Source organism: Pseudochaenichthys georgianus, chromosome 18, assembly GCF_902827115.2.
Source record: "Pseudochaenichthys georgianus chromosome 18, fPseGeo1.2, whole genome shotgun sequence".
NCBI classification, from domain to species: domain Eukaryota; kingdom Metazoa; phylum Chordata; class Actinopteri; order Perciformes; family Channichthyidae; genus Pseudochaenichthys; species Pseudochaenichthys georgianus.
This window is the reverse complement of record NC_047520.1, coordinates 11,548,874-11,566,398: the sequence shown is the minus strand read 5'-3', so window position 1 is coordinate 11,566,398 and position 17,525 is coordinate 11,548,874. Positions and strand designations below refer to the sequence as shown.

The 17,525-nt window shown below is 41.3% G+C and overlaps 1 protein-coding gene across 1 annotated transcript in view; it reads left to right on the top strand.

Moving 5' to 3' along the window:
* nrxn2b (neurexin 2b) overlaps nucleotides 1-17,525 on the top strand; it is a 769,387-nt gene that overhangs the window by 436,058 nt on the left and 315,804 nt on the right.

The following is a 17,525-nucleotide window of genomic DNA, read 5'->3' as shown; positions in this document are numbered from 1 at the left end:
TAATTGCATGAAATAGCCCAGCGCAACACCTTCATCACACATGTTGCCACTTGTTTGTGCCATTTTCAGGCGATTTGTAATCTGTTCTAGAAAAACGATGTGTTTTTTTATATTTGTAGAGTTAGGTGGTCCGCGAGTGTTTTTTTATTGTTTAAGTGGTCCTTGGTATGAAAAAGTTTGAGAAACACTGCTCAATCATCAATTGATGGCTCTACTATAGAATAAAAGTAAGCGTCTTGGTGTCCACACTATTAGTCACTGTTGCATTATTAACACGGCAACAATACTTCACTGTACAGATCTTATAATGTCATACACCTGGTATTCTCTGTAATGTCGTTTTTCTAGTTTTAGGGACAAATATGAATGTGGGAAATCAGTGATTGATCTCTCATACACCACCATTATAATACATTATTCAGTGAAGCAAACAAAACAGAATAATACATGTTTAGTAGCTGTGTAGTGTTTTTTAGTTGGCATCTTCCCTTGTTCTTGTAAAGCTACATTTGAAGTAAACAGCATTGGTCATGTGGATTAGGAAGTAAACACCAGCAGCCACTGCCTGAGGGGAATACCCTGCTTTCCTATGCAAAGAACACGACAATGTCAAATATGTTATTGTCATTATTAAAAGCGCTGATGAAGAATAACAACAATAGTCGCATAAATCAAGTGAATCATTTTTTTTCCAGGTTGATGAAATGTAAGAAGGAGGAATAACGTGGCGGCTGTTTCCAGGCACTGTCTGTCCCTTCCGTTTGAAGATGCTTTCTAATGAGGCATACTGGCATGGCATTGTAAAAGAGATGGCACTGAATATGCTCCATTTTCCAACTAAAGCAGAACACATTGAAACACAATGGAGGAGTGGTCTGGCAAGGGGAGAAGGGAGGAGATAAACAGGTACTTAACAAGCTCTGCTCTTGTTCACCCCAAAGCATTTATTTCTTCTTGGTTAAACTGAGCGTTCGACAAACCATGCTAAACTGGTGACTTATCCTTCCTCTGTGAATACCAACATGACAGTTAAAGTATTGTCACTATTTGGTGAAATGTACCTCTGCAAAACAAGTACATTTCTAAGGGAGAACAAAGCACTGAGATGAAGCGGTTTATTTAATGCACATTTTCTATAATAAATACAGTGATACCTATATTCAATGTGTTTAGTATCTGCAGAGTATATTGCCATCAAACAATGTCAGTCAAGTAGCTGTGACCTTGGTGTACATTGTACTGTAAACATATAACCAAGTGTCGCATAGCAAGTGTCCTGTCTCCAATGTATTCTTAAAGCACAGAGCTGTTTAAAGTTGTTATTTCAGGACATTTTTATTTTCCTCCTTACCCTCCAGTTATCTTTAAAGGTACTTGTTGACACTCGAGGCATATCTGACCTCTAGACGTATACGATTACATCTTTAAAATAAAGAGAGGCTGCACTTTCTGGACAACACACTCTAACACAACCCACACTCTTCTCTCTCACTATGATGTCTTCTGGCGATACAGTAAGTCATACAACACAACAACAGACAAACCATATCCATCCACAGTTACTGAGAAAGAGTTTAATATCTCTGGAGAGTCCATACTGTCAGACGACGTTTAGTTATACAACTAACATATATTTTAGTATTGATTAAGCTCCACATAGTTGTGTCCATTAATTGATGAGTAGTCAACACATCAGAACATATTGAAACATTTCCATCCGTCATGTTTCCTATCAGTCCAAAACCCCAACATATGCAGTTCAAATTATATAGAAATGGTCGTGTTTTTACGCAAAAAAAACACGACTTGAATTGTCTTTGATTGAATATCCAAATTGATGGCAATTGTCTTTCCGCAAATCAACCATAGGTCCCAGATATAATAACAATCTATATCCTCTCAGTGGTGAAACAAGCATTCTTAGTGAATGCACAATAACATGGTGTGTTTTCCCCCAAGCGATTACCGCCCGGGTAGAAGCTGCCGTCTGCAGTGCACTCGCTCAATACTGGACCCATTTCTAAAATGTTCATCCCCATTAAGCATTTATCAGCAAATAAAACATGAGAAAAAAAGGGTTCAGGGTGAGCATTACCAAATACGCCCTTTAATGTCAAACTACATAGGCCCTGCTGCCAAACTGTTTACGTGGGGATTTGCCCATGTGACCTCTCTTTGTGAGATGATCAATAGTAAGAGCCTCCATTGAGCTACCAATGGATTCAGTGTATTTCTCAACCACACTGTAGCATGTTGCGTATTTGCAAAAAAATGTGAATACGTTATCTTAAAAAAACATGACTTTAACCTAGGGGTGGGCGATATGACGATATATATCGTCGTGACGATATTAGGTCTCCACGATATGCTTTTTCAGAGATATCGTATCTATCGTGATAAAAAAAAAAAAAAAAATGGGGAAAAAAAACTATAAAACAAAATAAACTTTTCCCTTCAGTTATGCTAAAGTCTTTTATTGCACTTCAAGTCTAAAGTTTACATTTTAATTGTTTGGCACTGACTTTTCCTCATTGATGTTTTATGTTTTACTTAGTTCTGTTTTACCCTCCTTTTCATGTTTATTGATGTTCACTGCTAGTGCTACCTCAGAAAGTTCATTTTTATACTGAGAAACTTGAAGCCATGTCAAAATGTTGAATTGTTCATTCAGGGATTCATTTCAGAAATAAAACCAGCTTGAAATGCTATTTTGGTCTGTTACTCCTTTTTGTTTTAGTTTCTGTTACCTTGTAGGTGCTTGTACTCTTAAGTAACTTGAAAAATAACCATAATAACTGACATGAAAACATATCGTGATATATATCGTCTACCGTGATACTGCTTGAAAAATATCGTGATAATATATTTTTCAATATCGCCCACCCCTACTTTAACCTCTTATAACCCTGGCACAGCTCATGTTATAGTTTTAAACAACAGTATGCATTCCTCTGCCTTCTGTCATGTGGCTTTTGTTCCGCCTTGAAGGTGTTGTTGTACGATCGGCTGTGTTTCTGGCATTACCTGCCATTAGCACGGCAGCGTCAGTAGTGCATTCACGTGTACACTCCTTGAATCTGCCTCCCTTTGTCAGGGTAGACATGAAGCACAATCCTTTCACCCTCTGACAATATACATTATTATAACATCCTGAAGGTGTTTGTGTCCTTCCATTGTATTGTGTAGAGAGGAAATGGCATTACCATAATACCGGGGTCTACTCCATTATGTAAGAGTAATACACGTCTCCTCTCCTTTTCCTTCTTGTTCTTGTTGCCTCCTACACGGAGCCATATCAGTGTGAATAGCCTTCAGATTCAACCTCTCTGGAGCCACATTGAAGGCCTTTCAAGTGAAGGAGATGTGATCAGAGCCACTCAATTCATTGTCCAACAGTTAACATTGAAATCCTATTCATTGCTATTTAGGCTGCGGCCCCACGAGGACGAAAACGGCTAAACGCATAGGATTAACTCAAACGCAATCGCAAACGGCTTCCGTCCACATGCAATATTTACCGGATAGTGTCTGCCCACACGAGACCGCTCCGTTTAGCTCCAACCGCTGGAGAAGCTGCAGTACATATGCAGGAGCCTCTACGTGGCGCTGTAACTTCCTCCACAAAAGCAGCGAAGAAGCATGGTTGTCATGGTTGCCCTTCTGTTTATTCTCCGCGGTGGGGGCCGAGGGAACCGGGCAGAGTTTTTCGCCAGTCAGCGTGTATTAAAGTTTAAATCTTCCGGACAAAATTATAAAAGTGCCGGTCAAAGGTCTTCTTTGTTATTTATTGAGCTTTAAAACAAATGAATAACGACTCTATATAATATAATGATAAAATACACGGAGCCTCTCTTTTTCCTCCCTCTCTTCGGACAGCGCCAGTGTCTGTGTCATGCAGCAGCTCATCCAGTAATCAGTGACCCGGCCGACAGTAAAAATAAACATATTTATAACTAGTTTAGGGAGTTTGAGAGGTAATTAAAATAGCTAAGGGTGATGATCTGACTTGAAGTGTGTGTTTTGCTGCAGCGGGAGGAGCTGCAGGTGAGCAGAGCTGCGTGTCTCCGTCCTGTCAGATTAGACTTCACTCGCGAGAGAAAGATAAATAATCTGAATTCAGGGTGCAGTTTACTTTGACGTGGGGGTGAGCAGCAGAGGTGGGGAGAGGCGGGGCTATTGCCTCATCATTATTGCTGTAGATGTTGCACAAACAACTGTAGCATGGTCAATAGCGTCCGGAGCACGATAGCAACTCTGCGATCCGCCATTGTTGTTGTTGTTGTTGGTGGCGAAACACTTCAGCACTGGCGCGGGGTAAGCGGAGGTGAGCAGAAGAGGTGGGGAGAGGCGGGGCTATTGCGCAATCACTATCAGTGATCTGAAAATGTCCGTATAGGGCGCACACACGGAGCTGTTTGACCCCCCAGAGAGTGGCGTATGCATTTCTATCCACCTTGGGACCCGTTGTCGTTTCCTCAGTCGTTTAGTGCCATATTCGGTCGTCCTCGTGTGGCCGAACGGTCTATATGACACTAAACAGTAACGCAAACGACCGAATTCGTCCTCGTGGGGCCGCAGCCTTAGCCACCACGGAAACAGCACAGACAATAATAAGTTGTGCTGTTCTGTTGAAGAGCACTGATTACATATCTGTGTATAATAGCCTCGACCTCGTAATCTTTGCTTTGCGCGTTACAATGCTCTAATGTCTAATTAAGCTGTCAAACACATACAGTATTAACCCACCGCTTCTCTAAAGGCTCCATTAAACGTCTTTAAAAAAAAGGCCTTGAATGTGTTACAGTTTCTCGATTGCTAACACTTTTTTTTTTTTAAATTGCTCAGTTCCTCAGAACACTAAACACAATTCACAAAACCACACACCCAAAGTGTAAAACACATCATTTCTCCCGCGGTGAAGAACTGCCCTCACAACTACATAAACACTTACTAAATGCAAACTTTAGCACCAAATATAACTTCATTCATAATACTAGATGGTTTGACCACCCAACTACACACTGCTGAGCGTACTCTAAAGCACTTTCACCTGTTCTGGGCTGTGCTCTGTACAGAGAGGGTTCTGCAGAGAAAGATTGCTTGAGTTTACAGAAATACAGTAAAGGAATAAATACAAATGAGTTGTTGAAAGAAATCCCATTGTATTCAAAGATAACATTGTGCAACATGCATCTCAGCACATCTCAGCTACTCTGCTTCGGATCTCTCTAAGTGGGATGGCATTGTTTGCCAACACCCAGTTGGTAGCTGCTGCTTCCTGCCTCATTACACATCCTTAGCCTTCCACCTCTTTGTTTCTCCGTCCTTCAGATAAACAACAAAGACATAGTGGTCGGTCAGTGTCTGTGTTGCATCAAAGTAACTTTACCACAGTACATTGTGCAGGATGTGTGTACAGTTATAGTCTGCAACATGCCAACAATTCAATTACAGTAATGAAGTCAATACGTTTCACACAACAGATATAAGCACGAGAGTATTCTTCTTTGTCCACGTCCTCTCTCTCCAGCTCTACCTCTCATTCTTCCTCCTCTCACTCTCACCCACCTCTTCCTCCTCCTCTCACTCTCACCCACCTCTTCCTCTTCCTCTTTCTTCCATGTCGGCTTCCATTGTTGCTGTAAGAAAGAACTCACCTGTGGTCTTTTCATTGTGCTAACATCCTGATTGATGAGCCAACATTATGCTACCAGCTGTTTGGTCAGGTGGAACGTGCTTCTTGATCATTGGTCCATGTGTGAGGCATTTTGAATATCAGTGTTTTAAACCTGCCAACACGTGACTTCATGTCAGATTCCTGAGTCTTACGTGGAGAAACGCGTGCAGTGGTTTGCAGAAAGTGCCATGTTGATTTGCAAATTGTGTGAAAAGCTGAAAACGTGTTTAGAGTTGTGGAGATTTGAGCCGATGTTTTGCTCTTTGAGTGTCAGTTAAAAGAATTGTGCTTTATGTCGAATTGTAGCGTGTTAGCAATCGAGAAACTGTAAGTAGAACAAAGACAAACTTTTACTTTCCAACAATATGTGTTTCCAACTGTTACTTCTTACTTCCACTGTGTGTGTGTGTGTGTGTGTGTGTGTGTGTGTGTGTGTGTGTGTGTGTGTGTGTGTGTGTGTGTGTGTGTGTGTGTGTGTGTGTGTGTGTGTGTGTGTGTGTGTGTGTGTGTGTGTGTGTGTGTGTGTGTGTGTGTGTGTTGTGTGTGTGTGTGTGTGTGTGTGTGTGTGTGTGTGTGTGTGTGTGTGTGTGTGTGTGTGTGTGTGTGTGTGTGTGTGTGTGTGTGTGTGTGTGTGTGTGTGTGTGTGTGTGTGTGTGTGTGTGTGTGTCCATGGTTTATGCATGTAAACGATGTGAATCCGACAGAGGTTACATGTTGGTAAATGTCTGAATACTTTAACTATTGTAAAGTATAAACAATTGTGCCTATTCAAAGATATATGTGACAAGTGTCCGTATACTGACACTAATCCTTAGTAGTTTAAAAAAACAAAACACAGACCTATGACTTCTTAAACACATTTCAGAATCAGGATAATCTATCTTGTTCAGATGTATTGCTCTACATTTAAATAGGGATATACTAGATTGCAAGTGTTCCCTTGAGACTAATTAGTTCCCTGCTGTGAGAGTAAACAAGCTGTGGGAGCGATGTGTCGGCTGCAATCTGATGTCAGGAAGAGATGTCAGGTTGAATATGAGGGCCTGCACCTGTGTTTACGACATGTGCACCTTATTCAATTCCCTCTATGACTCTGCGTCACTTTGCTCCAGGTGTGGGCGTGCATGGCAACGAGAGAAGACACATTCACGCTTTAGGAGTGTGACGACAGTGAAAGCAGGAATTTAGAGATAAAGAGTTTATCAACATGGCACCAGTCATTTATTTGAATCTGTCATCAGCACAGTTGATGATGTTGCCACAGTCACAGTTATCTTTCTCATTATTCTTTTGTTCCCAAGCAACACCTATTCTGAATGATTAAGTCAACGTGGTATCACCGTCACTGCAGAACATGCCACAATACCTACATCATTTTCAAGTGTTATAAACTACCTATTATACTCACTTGATATGTAGTCAACTGAGACGTATTCATAAGTCAAGTATAACACTAAATACGGTACTTCACACATGTAAAGCCTCACCTTTCCACCCAGACTTTTTATTCATTTGCCTCCCCTCTATTTCCTGCTCAGTGTCAGTGCACTCTCAATACATGATGGGCTAGGTAGCTGGAGTGCTGCAATAGAGCAGCGTGTTTTAGCTTTTATCCCCACTGACCTGTCTTACATTACAATTTACTTTGGCATTACTCGGCTTTGGCCATTTCCCCACCCTCCCTCCTCCTTTCTGCCGCTTCATCTCTCCCTTTCATTTCCTCAGTAGAGGTGGAGCTGAGATAGACAGCCTTTCTACTGAGTGTGTGTCTGCAAACAGTTGAATGTGTGTAGAGTAGATGCTCAATCGGCTCCGTTACAACCACTCAGTCAAACTCATGTTTGTATTTTGTGATGCTACTGTGATATGTTTAATTTTTCTCATATTTAGTACATGGTTAATGTCACTATGATGGGGGGCGAAGTGTGTGGGAGAGAAGCTCCCTCTCTTTGGGATTTTCGCATTTGCAGACCATTTACATGCAAACAAAACCTATATAACACTCTACAGCAGTGCTTCTCAAAGTGTGGCCCGCGGACCACTGGTGGCCCGTGAGCGCCCCCTAGTGGTCCGCGAGTATATTGGCAACATTTCACATTTGAAATAAATAAATGAATGTAAGTTTTCTGCACTCTCGCGGGAATATCTCCGCAATGAAGCGATGTTAAGTTTCACTTTCGATTGCATGATATAGCCCAGCGCAACACCTTCATCACACATGTTGCCTCTTGTTTGTACCATTTTCAGTCGATTTGTAATCTGTTCTAGAAAAACGATGCGATTTTGGATATTTGTGGAGTTAGGTGGTCCGCGAGTGTTTTTTTATTGGTTAAGTGGTCCTTGGTATGAACAAGTTTGAGAAACACTGCTCTACAGGAGAGGGAAAACCTTCACAATAACAATAGGGCCCCTTTAAATAAAACAACAAATGGTATAGATATATACAGATATAGACAATAATTAGTTAATAATTTGTTGGCAAATGTTTACAGTTAGCATTGCAGTGATATTTTATGAACTGCTTTTAACATGTTTAACTGTTGAATTACTTCACTGTTTGTCAAATGAATTATAAGAACAATTTAACAGCAAACATGGTTGCTAACAACAAAGCATATCTGTATGTGAGGAAAACAACAACAACAAATCCTGTACACTCGTGTACTTTGTGGAATCCTCTTCCTTGCAAACAAAAAGCGAAAACAGAAAGTGGCAATTAAACCCCGTACCCTGGTGTGTTTTCCTTTTGTAATGATGTATTCATAATCTTTTCCATACAGGTGCTCCAACACAAATACGCCTTGTTTTCAATAACTGTCGTGTAATTGTAGACGTCCTCGTTTCTCTCAGGAGATGGATAGACGGGGAGAAGAGGGCAATTTACAACATAAAGAAAGTGCAATTAGTACAGACAGACCCTACAAAAGATTGATTGATGTACAAAAGATGGTTTGTGAGCAACAAAGTAATACATAAAAATAGAGAAATGATACAGTTTTGAAGTAAAACATGTTTGAAATTGACGTGGATTGAACAAATGAAATGTGATAAGATCCCCAACAATGAAAATAAATGTACCACATTCATTTTATTCAAGAGTCGGCAGGGTACACTTAGTCCCTTGTCATTCATACATCCTTGGGGCCTCATTGCCTTGACTCACCTGGCAGGGGCCCGAGCGATAACAACGTCCCCTGTTAATGGGTTATTGCCATGGGGGCATTTGTTTATTTGTCTCATCCACAGATCCCCTCCTCTGCCATCTTAGACAGATTAACAAAGAGAGGTTGAAGGAGAAAAGCTTGCCCTCCTCCATTATATGATGTATCTTTGAGTTTTGGGGGATTTGACACTGAACTAAATTAAATACATCAAACAAAAATATAAATGCAACACTTTTGTTTTTGCTCCCATTTTTCATGATATGAACTCAAAGATCTAAAACATTTTTTATATACACAAAATAACCATTTCTCTCAAATATTGCTCACAAATCTGAGATAGTGAGCACTTCTCCTTTGCCGAGATAATCCATCCCACCTCACAGGTGTGGCATATCAAGATGCTGATGAGACAGCATGATTATTGCACAGGTGTGCCTTAGGCTGGCCACAATAAAAGGCCACTCTGAAATGTTCAGTTTCATCACACAGCACAATGTCACAGATGTCGCAAGTTTTGAGGGAGAGTGCAATTGGCATGCTGACAGCAGGAATGTCCACCAGAGCTGTTGCCCGTGAATTGAATGTTCATTTCTCTACCATAACGGCCCCTACACACGGCGGCGTGCTTTGCCGCTTCAATGCTTCTGCCCATTCACTTTGAATGGGGTGATGTCACGATTCGCCGAACTGCATTATGGGAGCAAAGCGTAGCTTCTCTCGAGGTGCTCGCTGCAAAAGTAGAGCAATGTTCTACTTTTTCCGCCTAGACGGAGGCGTCAGCCAATCAAATCCCTCGTATGTAAATCTGACAGTACAAGCAGTAGCCAATCAAACCGGGTGTATGTTGGGAGAGCCAGACCGCAGTTATTTTCCATATGTCAACAAAAGGAGGAGAAAATGATCGTGGCGGTAGGGAACATACAGGGACACAAACCGGAGGAGCCAGGCATGGGGGGAGGTGGCAAAGACAGTGGGGGAAACTGGTAGGTTTTCGCTTGTTTGGGGAGTTTATATCCAGTGTATTTCGTTTGAATGGACAGCTAGCAAGCATAGACAGTATATTTAGCCAGCATGTATGTAGCATGAATGCTTTGCTTTGTATGTCCGGGGCGGGACATTCATGTGGTTGGTTGTTGGTCGGGCTGCTCGCGTTGACTCCCCAAGCTCAAGACACGCCCACCGCCAAGCGGCAACGCACGCCGCCGTGTGTAGGGGCCGTAAGCCGTCTCCAAAGGCGTTTCAGAGAATTTGGCAGTACATCCAACCGGCCTCACAACCACAGACCACGTGTAACCACACCAGCCCAGGACCTCCACATCCAGCATGTTCACCTCCAAGATCGTCTGAGACCAGCCACTCGGACAGCTGCTGCAACAGTCGGTTTGCATAACCAAAGACTTTCTGCACAAACTGTCAGAAACCGTCTCAGGGAAGCTCATCTGCATGCTCGTCGTCCTCATCGGGGTCTCCACCTGACTTCGGTTCGTCGTCGTAACCGACTTGAGTGGGCAAATGCTCACATTCGATGGTGTCTGGCACGTTGGAGAGGTGTTCTCTTCACGGATGAATCCCGGTTTTCACTGTTCAGGGCAGATGGCAGACAGCGTGTGTGGCGTCGTGTGGGTGAGCGGTTTTCTGATGTCAATGTTGTGAATCGAGTGGCCCATGGTGGTGGTGGGGTTACGGTATGGGCAGGCGTATGTTATGGACGACGAACACAGGTGCATTGTGTTGATGCCATTGTGAATGCACAGAGATACCGTGACGAGATCCTGAGGCCCATTGTTGTGCCATTCATCCACGACCATCACCTCATGTTGCAGCATGATAATGCACGGCCCCATGTTGCAAGGATCTGTACACAATTCCTGGAGGCTGAAAACATCCCAGTTCTTGCATGGCCAGCATACTCACCGGACATGTCACCCATTGAGCATGTTTGGGATGCTCTGGATCGGCGTATACGACAGCGTGTTCCAGTTCCTGCCAATATCCAGCAACTTGGCAGCCATTGAAGAGGAGTGGACCAACATTCCACAGGCCACAATCAACAACCTGATCAACTCTATGCGAAGGAGATGTGTTGCACTGCGTGAGGCAAATGGTGGTCACACCAGATACTGACTGGTTTTCGGACCCCCCCAGACCCCCCCAATAAAGCAAAACTACACGTTTCAGAGGGGCCTTTTATTGTGGCCAGCCTAAGGCACACCTGTGCAATAATCATGCTGTCTAATCAGCATCTTGATATGCCACACCTGTGAGGTGGGATGGATTATCTCGGCAAAGGAGAAGTGCTCACTATCACAGATTTTTTCAGATTTGTGAACAATATTTGAGAGAAATGGTTATTTTGTGTATATAGAAAATGTTTTAGATCTTTGAGTTCATCTCGTGAAAAATGGGAGCAAAAACAAAAGTGTTGCATTTATATTTTTGTTCAGTGTACATATTGGAGTAGATTTCCTGAACTGTTCAATACAATAACTGCTAGGACATTTAATCTGCAAGTACATTTTCTGAAATACAGTTAGCATTCCCTCACTGAGATCAAACTGATTTAGATACCTGTAATACCTTAAACAGCTCTGAGCCCACAACCAGTCATATTCAGCTTCAGTGGACCAACTTCAAAAAGTGTAACCTGAAGAATGTATCAAGTCAAAAGTGCCGGCTGTGCACATTCAACTTCTGCCAGTTTTAAAACTAGAGCATGGGTATAATTGAATAACGCAAAGAGATATGGATAGAAAAGGAAGATAAAGAAATACAAGGTTAGAATATTTTGAGTGAGGGTGGAAAAGGAAAGGGCAGGGACATGAACGCAAATATGAGGCCAATTGAGAATAAAAGATAGTGACCGAGCGATGTGAGAAATACTAAAGTGCTGCGGGAAGGAGAGAGAACAGCCAAGGCAAAGCGAAAGGACACTCAATACGGAGTGACATTTCATAAGGGGAGAAAGGAAGCATGGAAGTGTGTAATGACGCCTGTCTGTGCAGCGACACAATCTTGTTTCAGAAAGTGTCACCACCGAGCACTGGCACACACTCCGAGCCCTGTCAGGACCCACATAGCAACTAATTGCGCACAGGTCACGGTGTGCATGTTCTATTCTCCAAATGTTCTATGAAATTCATAATTCTAGTATTTGTATTACCTCAAATGTAGATTTACTGTATATCCCTATAGGAAAACTATGGGTTAGTCGCAACTTGTATATGTTTTTATTACATGCAACACTAGGCCATACATTATTATAGAGCAGCTAAGAGACATGAGATAAGCAGTACAGCGTGCCATCAAGGGTGTTATTAAATGCATGTGCAGAAGAGTAGCTTTACCTCTGAATTGAACGATTGGTCGCACCATTAACAAACATATGTTTCTTGATGTATATTTAAAAGGGACCCTGTGTGATGTAATGTGTGTTTATTATTGTAATGTTACTTGACGTCTGATTTGGTCTCTGGACACATTCTAACTCTTAAAGCTTCCTCAACATGTTTTCAGCACACAATTGGAGTAAAATGTTAAAAAAGCCCTCTCCTGTTTTCTTCTGTAGTGTATATAGGTTTATGTGCATCTAAATGGACCCCCCCCCCCCCCCCCCCACGCCCCGCCTGAAACGGCTCTATTGTAATCCTTTGTTTACGTCTGTAACACAGTGACATCACGAAACAACACTTATTTTGACTAGCACTCCAACATATTTGACGTAAAAGGCTTGGGGCGGGACATCTCTAAGCTGGTTGACCAATCACAACAGAGCCGGCAAGCAAACCAATCGGAGCATATTGGGCTCTGGTTTCAGACAGAGGGTGAAAAGCGGTGCTGCAGTACAGGCAGCATGAGAAGAATAAAGAGCTTTTTGAACATTAAAGCATGGAGACGTGTCACTGGAGAGGCAATTAGTACAAATGTAAACCTGAAAATTTTCATAAAAGCCCCTTTAAGCTATCGACTAAAGCTACTGTATGTAGTAGATGTCCATATGTACAATTTTGCTACACACATCAGTACATACTTAATACTTAAATTAAACAGTTAATGCTCAAAATCGTATTATTGGTTCTTATTATCTACTATAGTTGTGTTTATTGCTTCAAGTTGCAAGTTGAACCCGTCAAGCATTAGAAGCTTAGTTCCACGCTTAACTGATACTTTGTAAGCCACAGGTTAATTTACCTTGCATAAACACTACTTGTCATGAACAAACAAGGGCTTGAATATGGATGAGCTTGATTTGTGATATGGGTACACTTTACCTCATTGTATTTGCTACTTTTTCACTAAATGTTTTCCGATTTCTTTCCCGTTCTTGGCTGGCTAGATTGTAGAACATGTAATTCACCATCTGTGGATACAATAGAACTGAGAGGACATACAAGCAGCTGTTAGTGAAAACATGTCCCCACACTATCAAGTAATTGCAGTTTTAGTTGCTTCCCTTTTTTCTTGTGATGGATAACATTTCTTGATACATAATTTGCTTTACAAAGCACCCAAAACACAACATAATTACACAACTTATAATTTAGCATCAGCAATTAACGTGCAGTTACCGTCAACATGTATTCTCTTCAGCAATTGTCTTGTTGTGGCGTCTTTGTTGATCGGAGTGCTTCTGTAATTAACAATCACGAAATCCCTGCTTCTTCCTCTTGTAAGCCTTTGTCTCAACACTATAGCACCACCCGGCTGCCAGCATCTCGACTTGTACACACCTTTAATAGGGCATTTAATGAAAGTTAATGGTCGGCTTTATGTCCGCAAGAGAAAAGGCAAGAGGGAGCTGATTGTTAGGAGATGACACCAGGCATCAATGGATATGACAATGTTTACCACAGTATTGCATAACATGGTCAGATATTCAAACGCGATCACTTGGTTTCGGATCCAATTCGAGAAATGGACGACATACTGGTCTTATCTTACGGGAACAAGAGTTACTGACCAATTAAAATGAGTAGTTAAACGTAGGACTGTGAGATATGTCCAAAATATACCCGTTCGGTAAATATGCTTTGTTATCCTGCCAACAATGTTTATCACAATATAGCATGTCATTAAATTAGTCAATCAACACATGGTTTACAGTGAAAACAAACATCTGTAATGTAATACTTGACAAATATACTGTGGCAGACCAATGAAACCATCTCCACAGAGGTATACACTTTAAATCCCTGGAAAGCCACATTGTCCAGTGCACATTTGAAATCAGTGTGCTCTTCCAGATTGTGCTGTCAGAGGCCCGATACTCCCAACTCCTCCCACCGGTCCCTGAGAGGTCATTACGGTAACCATAGAGATGTGGAGGCGTTGGTCTCTGGCGATGTCCGGGAGGCCCTAATTGGTCCCGTCTTGTCGATCGCTCTCTTCTCTTCAGCAGAAGGCCTCTTCTGTCTTCACTGCCGGGACAGCAGAGCAGGACACTTCCTGTCTGCTAGGAACATGATGAGTCATTGTTCTAACCTCCCACATCTAGAACAGTTCCACACACTGTAATCCAAAACTCATAAATGAAGGCAAATGTGTCAGAAACAAGAAGACAGTAGTTTAAGTGCATTTAAATATAAGTCTTATCCATATACAATATGTGATCACTACGAGTTTTTAACAAAAGCACCAAGTTACAATATTAAAAAAAAAGAAGGTATTAGATACATAAGTGGGAACATCATTTTTGATGAGTACTTTTCTTTAACCTAAGATACAAAACGATACATATTTACTAAAATAGCCTTTATAATTATGTGTTTATTGCTCACCACTAAAAAGACATTGTTTGCGTTTGGTTGCCGAGTTAACCTTTAACCTCTGCTGTTGTTGTTGGATGTAAGAAGCTGGAATCTCCACAGTAACCATCCCTAGTGACTCTGCAGCCGTGTTACATTTACAAACAAACAGCTCTTATGTATGCTGCACAACAAACCGTTTCTGGCCCAAATGAACAAAGAAGTCAAAACTTTACCCACAGAAAATCTGTAATTCAAATGAAAGTATTCAGCTCTTAACTGAACACAATGAGAGCCCTGTTCTCTGAGTGGGTGGGTGTGTGTGCTGCATATTCATTCCTCTTCTGTAGTCTTTACTCCACTGAAGGAAAACAAAACTTGCATGACTAATTCTTACAGTACATCACTCACAGCCTCACTCTTCTCTCCTCTACCCCAGTTATGCAGTGAGCCAGTCATATTTCAAACATGCTGCTCACTTCTGCCGGAAATGAGTGGTTTGCTCTTTGGAGATCAAGTCCATACTCATAATTTCACATTTGCTAAATAGTCCTTTACAGCCGTGATTTCAGGACATCACTCAGTCAGACAGCTAATTCATTCTCTGTATTGACTGTAATACCCGGGAGCCCCAGCTGGGAGATATGAAGTGTCAAGTACTCATTAATTCTGGAGAGAAGTTGGCAAACATCATTCCATTACACAGAGTCCACATATCATTGACCTCGTGCCTCATTGCTTTGCAAAGTGCTTAAGTTGAAAGTTCTGGTTTCCAGCTGTGAAAATGTAATTTTGTTGGTTTTCTAAAAGTCCTATCTTTGTAGCAGGACCCCACTGTTTGAAAAAGGTTTTGCTGAATATCTTTTTTTTTTGCCCACTTAAAGATAAAGTAGGATTTTTGGTGATGAGAAATGCCTGAAGCATTGCAAAGCGTGTTTATTCATATGCACCTACATCAAAGGACTCTTTGTGCTTTTGTATGATTTCACTTGGCGTTTTCTTCACAACTCCACAGAACAGTGTGCTTGGAAAAGAAAAGTGGAAGGGGGAGAAAATAATGTGGCTGAAAAGTGGACACATTTTCCTTTTATGTTGTAACATAAAGAGACCTTAATTGTGCTTGAGCACGGAGATCTTCTAAAACTCAGCTTTATCATGTGGCTGAGGACTCACACATTCTGCTTTATTCATGAGAAAATACCATTTTGTATATTTTGCTTTTTCTCCCAGAGGAGTATAAAGTATGCTTTACATGAAAACATCAAATGTAAAGCATCAAATGTCATTTCTAATGTGTCAGACTGGATGCTGTGCAATCTATAGCACACATCCTAACATTCAGATTGCTTTGCTTTAAAATGTCCACTATATGTCTGTTTGTGACTCTAATGCAGGGGTTCTCGAAGTTTTGATGAGTGAGGGCCAATTTAGGTACCCAATATTGGATTGAGGGCCGCCCAAGAAAAAACGGAACACAAAATAATTCCAAAACAAATCCTTTCTTTATTGTACTAACCAATTATACAGTATACATTAAGAACTTGCAGAGGACACAAAGTTGGGTTATCTATAGACAGTGACTAGCTAGAATCGCTAGCTAACTCCTGTTTCTGATTCTGATAACTTACAACAGATTTTCCGCTTAACCGCATCTCGCGAGATGCCTAGTTGCCATGCAACCAGTAGTCTAGCAAACTTTCCACAAGCTGTCATTCATAATTTAGGAATGACAACCCAGGGGGCACAGTTTTACCGTTCTTAAATTCGATTCTAATTCTTACTAGATACGAACCATGGAGGATTAAAATATAACGCATGCATTTCAGCGTGTCCTATTAACTATCGCGGGCCGCCAGAAACATTTCCGAGGGCCGCCATTGGCCCGCGGGCCGCACTTTGAGAACCCCTGCTCTAATGCTTACTGTCATCTATCTACTACACACATTCACCACAGATCTGCAACACACTACACTTCACAGGAACCCCACATTGAGACTCAGCAACACATAAGGAACATGTTATGTGTTTCACCATGTTGAATTGATGTTAATATCACATTACTTGGTATTTAAAAAACAGAATATGTATTTAATAATATAGGGAACATACTGTATATGTAACACTGTATGCACAGTTGGGGAAACAGGTGTGCCTCCTTGCATCCTTGCAGGGAAGGCTGGGGCATGTAGGATGTAAGATATTGCTGCTGGAAATGATGTTCATTCACATTGTATGGTTGCCTGTAGATAAATCATCACACCAGCCTTTACTCAAACATGTTTCTGTTGATTATTTTTGGATGAGGTTAAATATTGCGCCTTGTTCAGCTCACCTTACCTGGGCAGGTGGTAGGTTTCATTCATATTTTAGTTTGTAATCGTTTTGCTGTGTTTAACATTTGACACATGTTTGTCTGTTTCTGAAATAATGTTGGTAATAAATACCACAATTGTTTTCCCTAATTATGCTCATCTTCCTTTTTTAAGTTGTCTTGTGCCAATCAACATCCTCTGCCCTGTGATGACAACTACAATGAAATGTATTTTCTTTAGATTTAACATTACTGTATAATTGTGTTTTAATGTTTCTTAAAGCATTTTTTAAAGACAATACGGCAGTTAGTGATACTGTGAATATCGTTATAGATTGTTGTCGCCGTGTCCAGCAATGACATATTTATTGAATGACAATATAGTGATGTACGGTATGTCCGTGGCTTGCATCGCTAGCAACAATAACAAAAGGATGATTTATACTTTTCAGTGATGGGAGGTGGAATAAATGAAAACAGTGTAGCTTACTGTGACAGTTTAATTGTTGTTTGTTTTGATGTTGAATCATTATCTTACGATGGGTTGCTTTATTCTAGCCTCCCTAACACTGATATGTACACACATATTATCTCGGTTAAGAAGTGAGAAATTAAAGCACTTGCCGTCTGAA